Raw genomic sequence first — 16,452 nt, 5'->3', positions numbered from 1 at the left:
TAAGGGGAAGCAGATTTAGGACTGAGCTTAGCAGGAACTTCTTCACCCAAAGGGTTGTGAATCTATGGAATTTCTTGCCCAGTGACGCAGTTGAGGTTCCTTCATTAAATGTTTTCAAGGTAAAGATAGATAGTTTTTTGAAGAATAAAGGAATAAAGAAAGGGTTGTGGTGTTCGGGTTGGAAAGTGGAGCTGAGTCCACAAAAGATCAGCCATGATCTCATTGAATGGCGGAGCGGGCTCAAAGGACCAGATGGCCTACTCCTGCTCCTAGTCCTTATGTTCTTATGATAGGGACACATGGCAATGACACTCACCTGTGACATGGCATGTCTCCCCACGAGATTCCACTCAAGAATGTTTATTAAACGGTCAACAATACCTTCATACAAAAGTTAAAAACAAACTCATTAACAGCCCATCTGTCACAATAACTATTAGACAACAAGGAAAGGCATAGTGCCATACACACAGGCAACTTTCACAACAGAATATCGTTACAAACACATAGTTACAACAGTGCAATTATACAAAGGAAAACAAATCCACGTTAAATATGAAATGGTCAACAGTACAATGAAGTCAGCAGCATGCAAATCAACTCGCCGCTCACTCCCCCTCCCACAGCTCCAACAGTAGACTCGCATCAGCAGAATGATGTTTGCGGATAGCCTAACAAAACATCGGAAATCATACTGCAGGGCAGAAGAGTGAAAGAGCACCTCTTCCCCAGCACTGGTAGTTGGTCAGCTTAGTGCCACCTTCCCCTTGTCTCAAGCCACAGAAGCAATAAAGTCAGCTTCAGACAAGCACAAGGTGTCCAGATGTTAAACAATCAGCAGTACAACAGCAAACACACGGCTACTGGACATTAAACATTGAACAGTCAGCCATACAATAAAGTCACCAGCAATCTCCACGGCTTTCAGACATAAAACAGTCAACAGTCAAAAATGCAATAAAGTCGCCAGCAATCTGCAAAAGGATTCCTTCAAGACCATCAGCAAGTTGCTTAGTCGAATCGCTCTGCCACTCCTTCTCCAGAACTAGTAGTGGATCATCTAACTTCCTCCCTTTCCATACGCTCCAGGCCACAGAAGCAAAAAGGCGGCAGGAGACACAGCTTCCAGACATTAGACCATAAGACCATAAGACATAGGAGCGGAAGTAAGGCCATTCGGCCCATCGAGTCCACTCCACCATTCAATCATGGCTGATTTCAACTCCATTTACCCGCTCTCTCTCCATAGCCCTTAATTCCTCGAGAAATCAAGAATTTATCAACTTCTGTCTTAAAGACACTCAACGTCCCGGCCTCCACCGCCCTCTGTGGCAATGAATTCCACAGACCCACCACTCTCTGGCTGAAGAAATTTCTCCTCATCTCTGTTCTAAAGTGACTCCCTTTTATTCTAAGGCTGTGCCCCCGGGTCCTAGTCTCCCCTGCCAATGGAACACATTAAACACGCAACAGTACAATAAAGTCACCAGCAACCTCCAATACCTTCAGCAGGTTGCTCAGCAGACCAGGCTGCCACCCTTCCCCTCCTTCAGCACCGGCAGCAGGTCACCTGACTTCTCCCCTTTCCCTTGCTCCAGTCCACAGAAGTAAAAAAGATGGCAGCAAGCAAAGACGCAGAATCCAGACATGACAGTCAGCAATACAATAAAGTCACCAACAATCTGCAACAGCAGTTCGTCAATGCCTTCAGCAGGATGCTCAGTTGAATCAGGCCTCCACCATTCCCGCTCCTCTAACACCTGTAGCAGATCATCTGACTTCCTCCCTTTCCATGCTCTAGGCCACAGAAGCAAATGAGGTGGCAGCGAGCAAACACACAGCTTCAAGACATTAAATATTGAACAGTCAACAGTACAATAAAGGCTGCAAAGCAGTTCTTCATTACCTGCAGCAAGTTGCTCATTCAAATAGGCCCCCTACCCCTTCTCCTTCTACAGCACCGGCAGAAGGACATCTTACTCCCTCCCTTTCCTTGCTCCAGGCCACAGGAGCAAAAGAGGCAGCAGCAAACAGACACACAAACTCCAGGCAGCTGCAGTAACATACGGGTCACTCCGCATCTCTCTCCCCTCTCCTGCAGCTCCCAGCAGCAGACTCTCAAAGGCAAGACTAATCATACCACAAAGTCACACTGACACATTTTAAGTGAAAGAGTACCCCTTCCCCTTGATCAGACTGGCAGTAGGCCAGCCACAGCAGAAGAGTGAAAGGGTACCCCTTCCCCTTGTTCAGACTGGCAGTAGCCCAGCTTACATCCTCCTTCTGCCTTATTCCTGGCCACAGAAGCAGAAGAGGCAGCATCAAAGAAACACCAGTCCTTCAGGCACTGCAACCACAAGCAGGAACTATCGGAAAACACAATCTGCCACCGCTCGAGAGCTGTGAAGTGCTCATATAACTAACAATGCCAACCCCCTATTAGCAATAGCCTTCAGCTTTGCAGCTGGAGGCTTTTCACAGTTAGAGGGAGTTAAAGTGACCTGCACCATCATATTACCACGGCCAAGGTTCTTCCCTGGATGTTCAATGGGACAGACAGGCAGTACTGAAGTTGCCCCTTTTATGGGCATACTCAATTTGTTGGTCTGTAGGACCCACAGGCATTGAACCCCTCACCCCCCCCACCCCGCAGCCCAGGGGCAACCCCCCCACTGATGACACCCAGGCCCCCGACCAGGCCCGTCCCGCTGTGGGCGCTCCCCCACGACCTCCCCCGTGCGAGCACTGGGGCAGCAGCTGCAGTGCTCCTGGGCTGCACACCAGATTTCGAAGGCAGCTACTTACCTCCTCCGGTCCCCTCAGTAGCCAATGCACTAGCCGCCCATATTTAAATAGGTGTGCTAAAGGGCGCCCGCGTGACCTCCCGTTGGGGAGCCGGTTAGATCTCAGGAGGCCGTTAGATAGGGAGCCCCTGCCATTAATGAGATGGACATTGCCTAAATTGGTGTTAATTGGAGCCTAGCCATGTTTAGGTGGGAATCAGAACCCGGCAACAGGAGCGGGCCGGTTTGATCGGAAACGGCTCAGCGTCCAGTACAGACCCGATCTTGGCCTCTCCAGCCATCTAACTGGCTCTCACGGATTTGAGTCGGGCACAACACGGCCATTTGATTGTGCCCAACATAAAATCTGGGGTACAATTCTAAGTGGGGTGCAGGACCAGCAGGATCTGGGGGTATATGTATACAAATAATTGAAGGACAGGTTGAGAGCATGCTTAATGAGGCATATGAAATCCATTATAAATAATGTTGTAGAGTACTCCCAAGGGCTGAAGTACAAATTCCAGCCTGCTCCCTGATGCAATCGCTTGGTTGAAAATCAAAAACCTTTCCAGAAAGCGAGGGGCAATCGGCTCTGCCACATGAGCACTGAGGACCCACAATGTCACACCGAATTTGTTCCATCAAGTTAATACTCAGAATCCACACTGACACATCCCGTAACTTCCTGCTCGTGGCGGGAAGAAACGAGCCGATTTTAAAAGTGAAATCTGCCCACTTACCTGCGCTCCGAAGTTGCGAGGAACCTTCCTCTCCCTTGGGAGGCCTGAGGCCTCCCGATCTGCGCAGGCTCCAACGCGGCCCAGGAGGAGTGCAGACCAGTCCCCTTATGGCGCGGCCAGCTTGGGAATGCCCATTGAGGGCAGGCATTTAAACAATAGATTTAGACAGAAAACACAGGTAACTTTTAAAACAAATATTTTAAAGGTATGTAGATATTTAAAAAAAGTATTTTTGCTCTTTTAAACATGCATTCCTATAGTTGATTAATTTAAAGTAATTTTTAATTTTAGTTTTTTATGATTAAAGGTAATTTTTTATAAGTGGTTGTTTGGTTATTTGTTTTAAATCTTTGAAACTATTTAAATCTGTACGATATGATTATATAATTTTGTGGAGCATGCTTAAAAGTGTTTTAATTTAGATTATGGTCAGAGGATTTTACAAGTGCCTCAGGGCTTTTTGCTGTCACTGTCCTTGTAATGTCTTATTTTTTTAAATAATGTGTATAGAATTATTGCAGTACAGAAGAAATCCATTCAGCCCATCAAGTCTGCACTGACAGTCCGAAAGAGCACCCTGCCCAGGCCCATGCCCCCGCCCTATCCCCATAACCCCACCTAACCTTTGGACATTAAGGACAATTTAGCAAGGCTAATCCACCGATCCTGCACATCTTTGAACTGTGGGAGGAAAAAAAAGCACCTGACAGCCGTGCGGTGGCACAGAGCCTCACAGAGCCACTCTGACACATTAATACCCAGGGCACACTCTGGTACATTAACACATAGGGTCCACTGTAGCACATTAGAACCCAGGATCCATTCTGACATATTAATATCCACGATCCATTTTTAAAAAGAATTCATTTATGGGATGTGGGTGTTGCTGGTTGGGCCAGCATTTATTGCCTATGCCTAGTTGACCTTCAGAAGGTAGTGTTGAGTTGCATTCTTGAACCGCTGCATGCCTTGAGGTGTCGGTACACTCACTTTGCTGTGAGGGCAGAAGTACCAGGACTTTTCCCCAGCGACAGTGAAGGAACGGTGATATATTTCCAAGTCGTGCTGCTGAGTGACTTGGAGGGGAACCTCCAGGTGATGGGATTCCCAAGTATTTGCTGCTCTTGTCCTTCTAGATGGTAGTGGTTGTGAGTTTGATAAGTGCTTTCTAAGGGCAGCACGTTAGCATAGTGCTGAGCACAGTTGCTTCACAGCTCCAGGGTCCCAGGTTCGATTCCCAGCCTGGGCCACTGTGCGTGTGGAGTCTGCCCGTGTGTGTGTGGGTTCTCCCTGTGTGTGTGTGGGTTTCCTCTGGGTGCTCCGGTTTCCTCCCACAGTCCAAAGATGTGCAGGTGAGGTGGATTGGACTTGCTAAATTACCCTTAGTGTGCAAAAAGGTTGGGTGGGGTTATTGGGTAATGGGGATAGGGTGGATGTGTCGGCTTGTGTAGGGTGCCCTTTCCAAGGGCTGGTGCAGACTCGATGGGCCAAATGGCCTCCTTCTGCATTGTAAATTCTATGATTCTGTGAACCTTGGTGAGTTACTGCAGTGTATCTTGTAGAGGGTGGAGGGTTTGAATGTTTATGGAAGGTGGAGCAATCAAGCGGACTGATTTGTCCTGGACTGTGTTGAGTTTCTTGACTGTTGTTGAAGCTACACTCATCCAGGCAAGTGGAGAGTATTCCATTACACTCCTGACGTGTGCCTTGTAGATGGTGGACAGGCTTTGGGGAGCCAGGAGGTGATTTACTCACCACAGGATTCCTAGCCTTTGCCTCTGACACATTAACAGCCAGGATCCACTTGGACACATTAACTAAAGTCTTGTTTTGACTCATTTGGTGGGGTGATTCCCAACGGCCGCATTGGCCCATATTCAACGGCACAAAGTACCAAACATGAGCCCCCCACGAGATTCTCAACATTATTGGCTCCCTTGCTGTCTGATTCACCCAACTCATGCCTCAGCAGCTAGCCACTAACAAGGGGGAGCTGCATTTAAACACTCCCTCACCACTTACTCCAAGTCAACACACTAGCATGGCAGTGTTACCATCAGCCATAATCTCAGCGGTTATCCCTTGTCCCCCCAAGAGCCAACCCATGATCCTGGGGTGGTCCTCAAAAACACCGGGGATTTAAAGAAACATTTGTTCATGGGATGCGGGCGTCGCTGGCTGGACCAGCATTTATTGCCCATCCCTGAAAGCATTTAAGAGTCAACCACATTGCTGTGGATCTGGAGTCACATGTAGACCAGACCAGGCAAGGATGGCAGATTTCTTTTCCTAAAAGGACATTAGTGAACCAGATGGTTTTTAATATAATCGTCAATGGTTTCATGGTCACTTTTTTTTCAACTTTCAATTCCAGATTTAATTCAAATTTTGTTATCTGCCATGACAGGATTTGAACCGAGGTCCCCAGAACATGACTCTGGGTCTCTGGATTATTAATCCAGTGATAATACCACAACAACACTGCCTCCCCGCTCGGAGTGCCCCAAGATGTAACTGCCATGCATGCTCCCAGGATAGCGGGCTTACACGTGTATGATACAGAGGTGGTGGTTGCACAGGGTCTGAACATTCAGGGTGCGGAACCCCTACCAGTTAATGTAAGGCACTCCTTGATGCCCTGGTACTCTCAGGGCAACTTGCATGTCTTCAACGGCCCCCTGTAGCTGCGATATCCCTACCATATCGGCAAATCCTGCAGCCCGGGTATCTTGGTGGACCTGGTCCAGGGCACAGGTGACGTAGTCTGATGCCTGGGCATAAGAGCATTCATCACCTCACAGATGCACCTGTGGATGGAAGATTAGGATATGCCACACAGGTCCATGCTCGAACCATGGAATGATCCGGTAGCATAGAAGGTAAGAACTGGGATGACCCACACGGCCACTGGGAGCAGGTGTCCTTTTCCTCCATGGGATGCCATGTCTACGAGGATGTGTCACAGGTGCCATACTGTCTCCCTGCTGAGATGCAGTCTTCTGCTGCACATGAAGTCTATCAGCTCATTGAATGACCAACGACCCCTGTGCACCTTGGGCCATCACTGGCCTCCCCTTCTGGTTCCCTCCTCAGCCTGATGGGTGTCTGGGCCTTCAGGGTGCGCGGCAGCCCGCTAAATATGAGGTGCCATCTCCAGCCTGAATTATCGCTGCTGCCTTCTACGGCACCTGTCCGCCTTGGCTGGCACAAGCAATATGAGGGCAGCCTCTGCGGGTTTGACACCAGCAAACATAGTTTATCTGGAAGGAATTGGAGATGGAGAGAGAGACTGACAATCAATTAGGGTTTCCATCCCGGGACCCTCAATCCCCCAAGCCTCCCCCTCCCTCACCATAATTGTCCCGCCTTCTCTCAGAGTGAGCCAGGTGTGCTGCCTTCTCTCAGAGTGAGCCAGGTGTGCTGCCTTCTCTCAGAGTGAGCCAGGTGTGCTGCCTTCTCTCAGAGTGAGCCAGGTGTGCTGCCTTCTCTCAGAGTGAGCCAGGTGTGCTGCCTTCTCTCAGAGTGAGCCAGGTGTGCTGCCTTCTCTCAGAGTGAGCCAGGTGTGCTGCCTTCTCTCAGAGTGAGCCAGGTGTGCTGACCACATCAAGATCAGACCACAAGCCACACCCAGCCACATTAGGAGTCCCGAGACCCCAGACCTCTGCCGGGAACATTAGGGAGGTCATAATCAACTGCCCTCCGCTCATCCACAAGCTTACCCTTTAGTTGTGGGAGGTTCCTCAGTGGTGAAGCCCTGCTCTTTAGTGTCTGATTGTTGGCAGCTGCCTCTATGGGGTTGACGCTCCTAGACTACAGGCACACTGTTCAGGCACCAAGGTTTGCTGGACATGCTGAACTAGGAAATGGAATTGGCTCCTCACCCCCTCACTTCCTTGGTACCTGGGATTACGATGTTGTAGCCATTACAGAGGTGAGGATAAAACAGGGGCTGGAATGGTTGTTGGAGGTTCCGGGGTTTAAATGTTTCAGTAAGATTAGGGAATGTGGTAAAAGTGGTGGAGGAGTAGCATTGTTAATCAAGGATAGTGTAATGGCTGCAGAAAGGCAGTTTGAGGAGGATCTGTCTACTGAGGCAGTGTGGGATGAAGTTAGAAATAGGAAAGGAGTGGTCACTTTGTTAGGAGTTTTCTATAGGCCCCCAAACAGTAGCAGAGATGTGGAGGAAAAGATTGCAATGCAGATTTTGGATAGGTGCGGTAGTCACAGGGTAGTTGTCATGGGTGACTTTAACTTTCCAAATATTGATTGGAACCACTATAATTCGAATAGTTTGGATGGGGCTGTTTTTATCCAGTGTGTGCAGGAGGGTTTCCTCACACAATATGTGGATAGACCGACAAGAGGCAGGGCCACATTGGATTTGGGATTGGGGAATGAACCGGGCCAAGTGTTAGATTTGGTTGTGGCAGAGCACTTTGGAGATAGTGCCCACAATTTGGTGACTTTCACTATAGCAATGGAGAGGGATAGGAACATACGGCAGGGCAAGGTTTATAATTGGGGGAGGGGTAATTATGATGCGATTAGGCAAGAATTGGGGAGCATAAGATGGAAACAGGAATTGTCATTGATAGGCACAATTGAGATGTGGAGCTTGTTCAAGGAGCAAATACTGCGTGTTCTTGATATGTATGTCCCTGTCAGGCAGGGAGGAAATGGTCGAGTGAGGGAACCATGGTTGAGAAAAGTGGTTGAATGTCTTGTCAAGAGGAAGAACGGCGCTTATGTAAGGATGAGAAAACAAGGTTCAGTTCGGGCACTTGCATTGGATTGGATTGGATTTGTTTATTGTCACGTGTACCGAGGTACAGTGAAAAGTATTTTTCTGCGAGCAGCTCAACAGATCATTAAGTACATGGGAAGAAAAGGGAATAAAAGAAAATACATAATAGGGCAACACAAGATATACAATGTAACTACATAAGCACTGGCATCGGATGAAGCATACAGGGTGTAGTGTTAATGAGGTCAGTCCATAAGAGAATCATTTAGGAGTCTGGTGACAGTGGGGAAGAAGCTGTTTTTGAGTCTGTTCGTGCGTGTTCTCAGACTTCTGTATCTCCTGCCTGATGGAAGAAGTTGGAAGAGTGGGTAAGCCAGGTGGGAGGGATCTTTGATTATGCTGCCCGCTTTCCCCAGGCAGCGGGAGGTGTAGATGGAGTCAATGGATGGGAGGCAGGTTCGTGTGATGGACTGGGCGGTGTTCACGACTCTCTGAAGTTTCTTGCGGGCCTGGGCCGAGCAGTTGCCATACCAGTCTGTGATGCAGCCCGATAGGATGCTTTCTATGGTGCATCTGTAAAAGTTGGTAAGGGTTAATGTGGACATGCTGAATTTCCTTAGTTTCCTGAGGAAGTATAGGCGCTCTTGTGCTTTCTTGGTGGTAGCGTCGACGTGGGTGGACCAGGACAGATTTTTGGAGATGTGTACCCCTAGGAATTTGAAACTGCTAACCATCTCCACCTCAGCTCCGTTGATGCTGACAGGGGTGTGTACAGTACTTTGATTCCTGAAGTCAATGACCAGCTCTTTAGTTTTGCTGGCATTGAGGGAGAGGTTGTTGTCGCTACACCACTCCACTAGGTTCTCTATCTCCCTCCTGTATTCAGACTCGTCGTTATTCGAGATCCAGCCCACTGTGGTCGTATCGTCAGCAAACTTGGAGATGGAGTTGGAACCAAGTTTTGCCACGCAGTCGTGTGTGTACAGGGAGTAGAGTAGGGGGCTAAGTGCGCAGCCTTGTGGGGCCCCGATATTGAGGGCTATTGTGGAGGAGGTGTTGTTGTTCATTCTTACTGATTGTGGTCTGGTTGGTCAGAAAATCGAGGATCCAGTTGCAGAGTGGAGAGCCAAGTCCTAGGTTTTGGAACTTTGATATGAGCTTGGCTGGGGTTATGGTGTTGAAGGCGGAGCTGTAGTCAATAAATAGGAGTCTGATGTAGGAGTCCTTGTTTTCGAGATGCTCTAGGGATGAGTGTAGGGCCAGGGAAATGGCACCTGATGTGGACCGGTTGCAACGATATGCGAATTGCAGTGGATCAAAGCGTTCTGGGAGTATGGAGGTGATGCGCTTCCTGATCAACCTCTTGAAGCACTTCATTACGACTGAAGTCAGGGCCACAGGATGGTAGTCATTGAGGCACGTTGCCTGGTTCTTCTTTGGCACTGTTATGATGGTGGTCTTCTTGAAGCAGGTGGGGACCTCGGAGTGGAGTAGGGACAGGTTAAAGATGTCTGCGAATACCTCTGCCAGCTGGTCCGTGCAGGCTCTGAGTGCACGACCAGGGATCCCGTCCGGGCCCGTCGCCTTCTGAGGGTTCACTTTCAGGAACGCCAGTCTGACTTCGGAAGCTGTGATGGTGGGTATGGGTGAATTATGGGATGCTGGGGCACTCGACAGCGGATTGTTGGTTACCTGCTCGAACCGAGCATAGAATGCATTGAGTTCATCGGGGAGGGGTGCGCTGCTGCCAGAGATACTGCTCGGCTTCGCTTTGTAGCCGGTTATGTTGTTTAGTCCTTGCCACAACCGCCGAGAGTCTGTCTGTGACTCTAGCTTGGTTTGATATTTTCTCTTGCCATCTCAGATGGCTTTGCGGAGATCGTCCTGGTTTTCTTGTATAGGTCAGGTTCGTCTGCCTTGAACGCCTCAGATCTGTCCTTCAGTAGGGAGTCAATCTTGCGACTGAGCCATGGTTTCCGGTTGGGGAACATACGTACTGCTTTCTTTGGCATGCAGTCATCCACACATTTGCTGATGAAGCCTATGACGGTGGGGGCATACTCATTTAAGTTGGTCGCTGAGTTCTTAAATATGGACCAGTCCACTGTCTCTAAGCAATCACGTAAGAGCTCTTCTGTCTCCTCGGACCAGCACTGCACAACCTTCTGAGCTGGATTCTCCCACTTGAGTTTCTGCTTGTATGCCGGGAGAAGGAGCACTGTCTTATGGTCTGATTTCCCAAAGTGCGGTCGGGGGATTGAACGGTAGGCGCCCTTGATTTTTGAGTAGCAGTGGTCAAGAGTGTTGTCGCCCCTGTTGGGACTGGAGATGTGCTGGTGGGATACAAGATAGCTAGGAAGGAGCTCAAGAAAGGGCTTAGGAGAGCTAGGAGGGGGCATGAGAGGTCCTTGGCGGGTAGGATCAAGGAAAACCCCAAGGCTTTTTGCACTTATGTGAGGAATAAAAAAATGACCAAGGTGAAGTTAGGGCCGGTCATGGCCAGTACTGGGAATGTGTGCATGGAGTCTGAAGATATAGGAGAGGCCCGAAATGAATACTTTTCTTCAGTGTTCACAAAGGAGAGGGGCCATGTTGTTGAGGAGGATAGTGCGATACAGGCTGGTAGGCTGGAGGAGGTAGATATTCGGAAGGAAGATGTGTTAGAGATTTTGAGAAGCCTGAGGACAGATAAGTCCCCTGGGCCTGATGGGATATATCTTAGGATTCTTTGGTAGGCGAGGGATTGGATTTGTAGCCACTTAAAATGGCCAACTCCCGATTCAAAATGGCGAATGGCAAAGGCTGATGGGAAAGTCAGCCAACAAGACACAAATGAGCAGCTGCAGGTTGGATGTGTATTTACCTCTGGAAAGGCCAGACAAGATCGATACCAGCAACCATCAGCATAACAAAACACCAGCCATCTGCATACTAATGAGCAATCCCCGGGAACAATAAGCAACATTTAGACACACAAAGCAAAACCAGACCCTTCGGCGCCAGCAGAAGCCGACACAAAAGGAGGTGCACGACCACCTCAAGACCGCCCATCGATCAGGGAACCGCTCCAGCATTGGAGAAAATCGAACCAAGCGATTGGGACAAAGTCCAATCACTTGGGACCAGGTGCAGGGTCCGCCCCGAAAGGCGAGAAGCCCCTGAGGAGTATAAGAATTGAGCCCCAAGTTCAAGTCGCTCTCTTCTCCACCGCTTCTCCAGCTCTTCACTCTTCAACAGCTGGTCGAAACTGGAAGTCTTAATTCAACGCTCGCTATGAGATAGGCGCTCCTAGCTACCAATCTGTATCAACTTTGAATCCCGCAGGCTCAGAACCCGAACGAAAGGCCATTTGTTTCCCTGACCTGGTGTGCCAGTTCCAAGTTAAGTATAGGCCTGTTAGTTGTAGAAGTAGCTTAAACGTAGAATTTGTGCATGAGTAGTGATTACTGTGTATAATAAATGTGTTTTGATTTAAATCTTACTAATCGGTGTATTGGATTATTGATCATTACTTGGACTTGAACCACATGGCGGTATCATAAAGATATCTGGCGACTCAAGAGCAAAGGTAATAAAACAGAGCAATTGAACTAAGGCAAAATTAGCAACAGATTGTAGAGCCTTTGGCCTCACTGTCTACAGGAATAGTGCCAGAAGACTAGAGAGAGGCGAATGTTGTCCCCTTGCTCAAGAAAGGGAATAGGTATAACCCTGGATATTATAGGCCGGTTAGTCTCACTTCGGTCATTGGTAAATTATTGGAAAGGGTCCTGTGTATAGGATTTATGATCATTTGGAAAGATGCAGCTTAATCCAGGATAGTCAGCATGGATTTGTGAGGGGTATGTCTTGCCTCACAAGTTTGATTGTATTCTTTGAGAAGGTAACTAAGTACATCGATGAAGGTAGAGCAGTTGATGTCGTATACATGGATTTTAGTAAGGCGTTTGATAAGGTGCCCCATGGTCGGCTCATGCAGAAAGTAAGGAGGCATGGCATAGAGGGAAATTTGGCTGATTGGATCAGTAACAGAGAAGACAGAGGGTGGTGGTAGATGGTAAATTTTCATCCTGGAGCCCAGTCACCAGCGGTGTACCACAGGGATCAGTCCTGGGTCCTCTGCTATTTGTGATTTTTATCAATGACTTGGATGATGGAGTTGAAGTTTGGGTTAGTAAATTTGCTGATGACACCAAGATTGGTGGAGTAGTGGATAAAGTGTAGGGCTGTTGTAGGCTGCAAAGAGATATTGATAGGATGCAGAGCCTGGCTGAAAAGTGGCAGATGGAGTTTAACCCTGATAAGTGTGAGGTGATTCATTTTGGTGGGGCAAATTTGAATGTGGATTACAGGGTTAACAACAGGGTTCTGAAGAAGGTGGAGGAGCAGAGAGATCTCGGTGTTCATGTCCACAGATCTCTGAAAGTTGCCACCCAAATGGATAGAGCCATGTAGAAAGCCTATAGTGTGTCAGCATTCATTAACAGGGGGATTGAGTTTAAGAGCCGTGAGGTTATGCTGCAACTGTACAAGACCTTGGTTCGACCACATTTGGAGTATTGTGTGCAGTTCTGGTCACCTCATTATAGGAAGGATGTGGAAGCATTGGAAAGGGTGCAAAGGAGATTTACCAGGATGCTGCCTGGATTGGAGGGTAGGTCTTATGAGGGAAGGTTGAGGGAGCTAGGGCTTTTTTCATTGGAGTGAAGGAGGGTGAGAGGGATAGATAGAGTGGAGGTTCAGCGACTTTTCTTCGGGTGGATGTAGCTGTTACAAGGGGGCATATCTATAAGGTTCATGGTGGAAGATATAGGAGGGATGTCTGAGGTAGGTTCTTTACTCAGAGTTGTTGGGGCGTTGAATGCCCTCCCAGCTATGGTAGTGGAGTCCAACACTTTAGGAACTTGCAAGTGGTTATTGGATAGGCATATGGAGTGCACTAGAATGATTGGGAGTAGGTTGATTTGATCTTAGTTTCAGACTAGTTCGGCAAAACATCGTGGGCCGAAGGGCCTGTACTGTGCTGTACAGTTCCATGTTCTATGTTCCTCTGAGAAGCCATTGCACCAAGTTCCCATTTTGGGAAAGAAGAAGTAAACGGCGCCCGCATGATTTCCCGCTGGGGAGTCGGGTAATTCCCGACGCTCCGCTAGATTCAACTTCAATCACGTTAATGATATTCTCACCATTTTGGGCGTGATCTGGAACTCACCACCGGAACTGGTCAAGAATTGGTTCACGCCCGGCAGGTCTCGATTCTGCGCTCTCCCGCTATTCACCCGGGTGCCCTGATCCGTGGCCAGGTGCAACGCGTTGCTGAATCGCGCCCATTATTTTCTAGATGATAAATTAAAATAAGCTTCGCCCCTGATCCTCAATCAATTTTTTTGTTCAATTTCTTTCAAAACCATTATATTTTACAGGACAGCGAGAGGTCATTCTCCTGTATTGACTTTTTTTGACAAAGCTGTCCAATGTACTCCTCCATCTTATTCTACATCACCCTGGAAATTAGCCCACTTTAAAAATATGCTCATTCGGTCTTTTGCGAGCTCAGAATGGAATGTGCTCTCACTACCCTTTTAGATACTGTATTCAACATCATAACTTAATTTGAAGCACAATTTATAGATCAAACACTCTAAGCTCCTGCTGAGCTGAACTCCTACTCCCACTCCCACTCCTGCAAAATGGGAAATGCTCCATTTGCCTTGAAATCCTATTATTTTCACAATGAGGTACCGTCATTTTCCCACTGCAGCAGCGTTCAACAGTAATGATTTGGATGTTAAACAGGAGGGTGAAATAGCTTGAGAGCAAAGTCTGGATTGCTGTGCATCTAAGTTACCTGAAGTGCGTAGGTTGATGTCTTGTCTGGAATAGAGTCTTGAACAGCTTGCTTAGTGGAGCAGCAGAAGTACGGGGCAGTCTATGAAGACCACATCGGACTAAGTAGTGGAATCAGCTGATTATCTATTGCCTGCAGCCTCCTATACGTTTTTGTATATAAATGAATTGGCACAGGGATTGGGGGGTGGGGGGTGCGGGGGGGGTGCGGTGGGAGTTATTAGAAATTATGCACCTCGGAGTTTTCTCAAAACGGTCTAGATCGATCCTGAAACTCTTCACAATGCATTCCTCAGCCTGCTCCTGTTTCCTATGTTTCTATTCACTGGAACATTACATTGCCGTTCCAGCCTCCCCGAACAGGCGCCGCAATGTGGCGACTACGCGCTTTTCACAGTAACTTCATTTGAAGCCGACTTGTGACAATAAGTGATTTTCATTTCATTTTCATGCTGTGTCACACTTAAATGCAAGTCTTTATTCTATTCCACTTCATATCTTATTTATTTCATGGTGGCACAGTGGTTAGCACTGTTGCCTCACAGCGCCAGGACCCCAGGTTCGATTCTGACCTCGGGTGGCTGTCTGTGTGGTGTTTGCACGTTCGCCCAGTATCTGCTTGGGTTTCCTCCGGGCGCTCTGGTTTCCTCAGTGAGTTCAAGTTTGTGCAGGTTAGGTGGATTGGGCATGCTAAATTGTCCTTCGTGTCCAAAAAAAGGTTAGGTGGGGTTACTGAGTTGCAAAGATGTGCAGGTTAGGTGAATTGGCCATGCTAAATTGCCCAAAATGTTAGGTGGGGTTACAAGGCTAGGAGTGGGGGATTGGGCCTAGGTAGGGTGCTCTATCGGAACAAGGGCCGGTGCAGACTCATGGACTAAGTGGCCTCCTTCTGCACTGTAAGAATTCTATGGTGTTGCACCCAATGACAGATGTGAGTTAAACTAAACACAGTAACTCTTTCATGTGTCACCTCTTTATTTTGCTGTCAATTCTGAAATTTTTATTCACACTAATATGAGTGATTTCTGGGGCGGGATTTACTGAGCACCCCGCCACGTGTTTTTTGGTGGAGGAGGCAGCCGGCCTGTGGGATCTACCGGTCACGACCTTGTTATTGGGAATTCTCATTGACAGCACTTCTCGTCGCTGGCAAGCCTGTCCGCCGGCATGGGACTGGAATTTCCCACCGGCATAAGCAGCCGGTAAATCCCATCCCGTGCTCCTGAAGTTTCAGCTATTGAAACTTTCATGAGTCTGGATGATTGTCCTGCAGTGGAAGGTCTAAATTAATTACTATTTATTTTAAAATTAATTCTATTCTCAGTATAGGGTCCCTTGGTTTTATATAGATGTCGCAATGCCAACGCATGGCATTGTGGGAAATGGTGGGATGATGGAGGATCATAGCTTGGCATTGGTGCTGAGGAACTTTGGGGAGGGGGCAAAATGTATGGGGCTGGTTTAGCACACTGGGCTAATTCGCTGGCTTTTAAAGCAGACCAAGGCAGGCCAGCAGCATGGTTCAATTTCTGTACCAGCCTCCCCGAACAGACGCTGGAATGTGGTGACTAGGGGCTTTTCACAGTAACTTAATTGAAGCCAACTTGTGACAATAAGCGATTTTCATTTCATTTCATGTGGTGGAATGGATGGTAGGGTGTGGAGGGTGAGAGGATCTTTTTTTAAATAAATTTAGAGTACCCAACTCATATATTTTTCTAATTAAGGGGCAATTTAGCGTGGCCAATCCACCTACCCTGCACATTTTCGGGTTGTGGGAGCGAAATCCACAGAAACACGGGGAGAATGTGCAAACTCCACATGGACAGTGACCCAGAGCCGGGATCGAACCTGGGACCTCGGCGCCGTGAGGCTGCAATGCTAACCAGTGCGCCACCGTGCTGCCCCGGGTGAGAGGATTTGAGTGGTGAGGGCTGGAGGCCTCTCTGATTTCATATTAACTGGAATGCTGGCCCACAGCACCTAGGTGGTCCTTTGAAACAGCACGCCTCGCCTCCTGACAGCACTCGTTGCTGACCCCGTACCTGATCCCGTGTTGGTTGGCCCAACTGACCCCACCGTCCCCAGAATGAAATCACGTCCTTCTGGGCACTTTCTCCCAAGATGGGCGGGCCCAGCTATCTGCCTTGAGGTAAAAATCCAGGCCTCTTGTGTCTCCATGAGGAGTTTTTCAATCTGATTGATTGAAGAGACAATGGGTCTTGCCCAGCCACAGATTCCTTGTAAGAGGAATGATCTCTGGTGATCACTCTGTAATTGCCACCTTGAAGCTCGTAGAAACTCTGACGAATTTCCGACCAGCAGCAAGAACCAT

The sequence above is a fragment of the Scyliorhinus torazame genome, chromosome 9, assembly GCF_047496885.1.
Source record: "Scyliorhinus torazame isolate Kashiwa2021f chromosome 9, sScyTor2.1, whole genome shotgun sequence".
Taxonomy (NCBI): domain Eukaryota; kingdom Metazoa; phylum Chordata; class Chondrichthyes; order Carcharhiniformes; family Scyliorhinidae; genus Scyliorhinus; species Scyliorhinus torazame.
Note: the sequence above shows the minus strand (reverse complement) of the source record.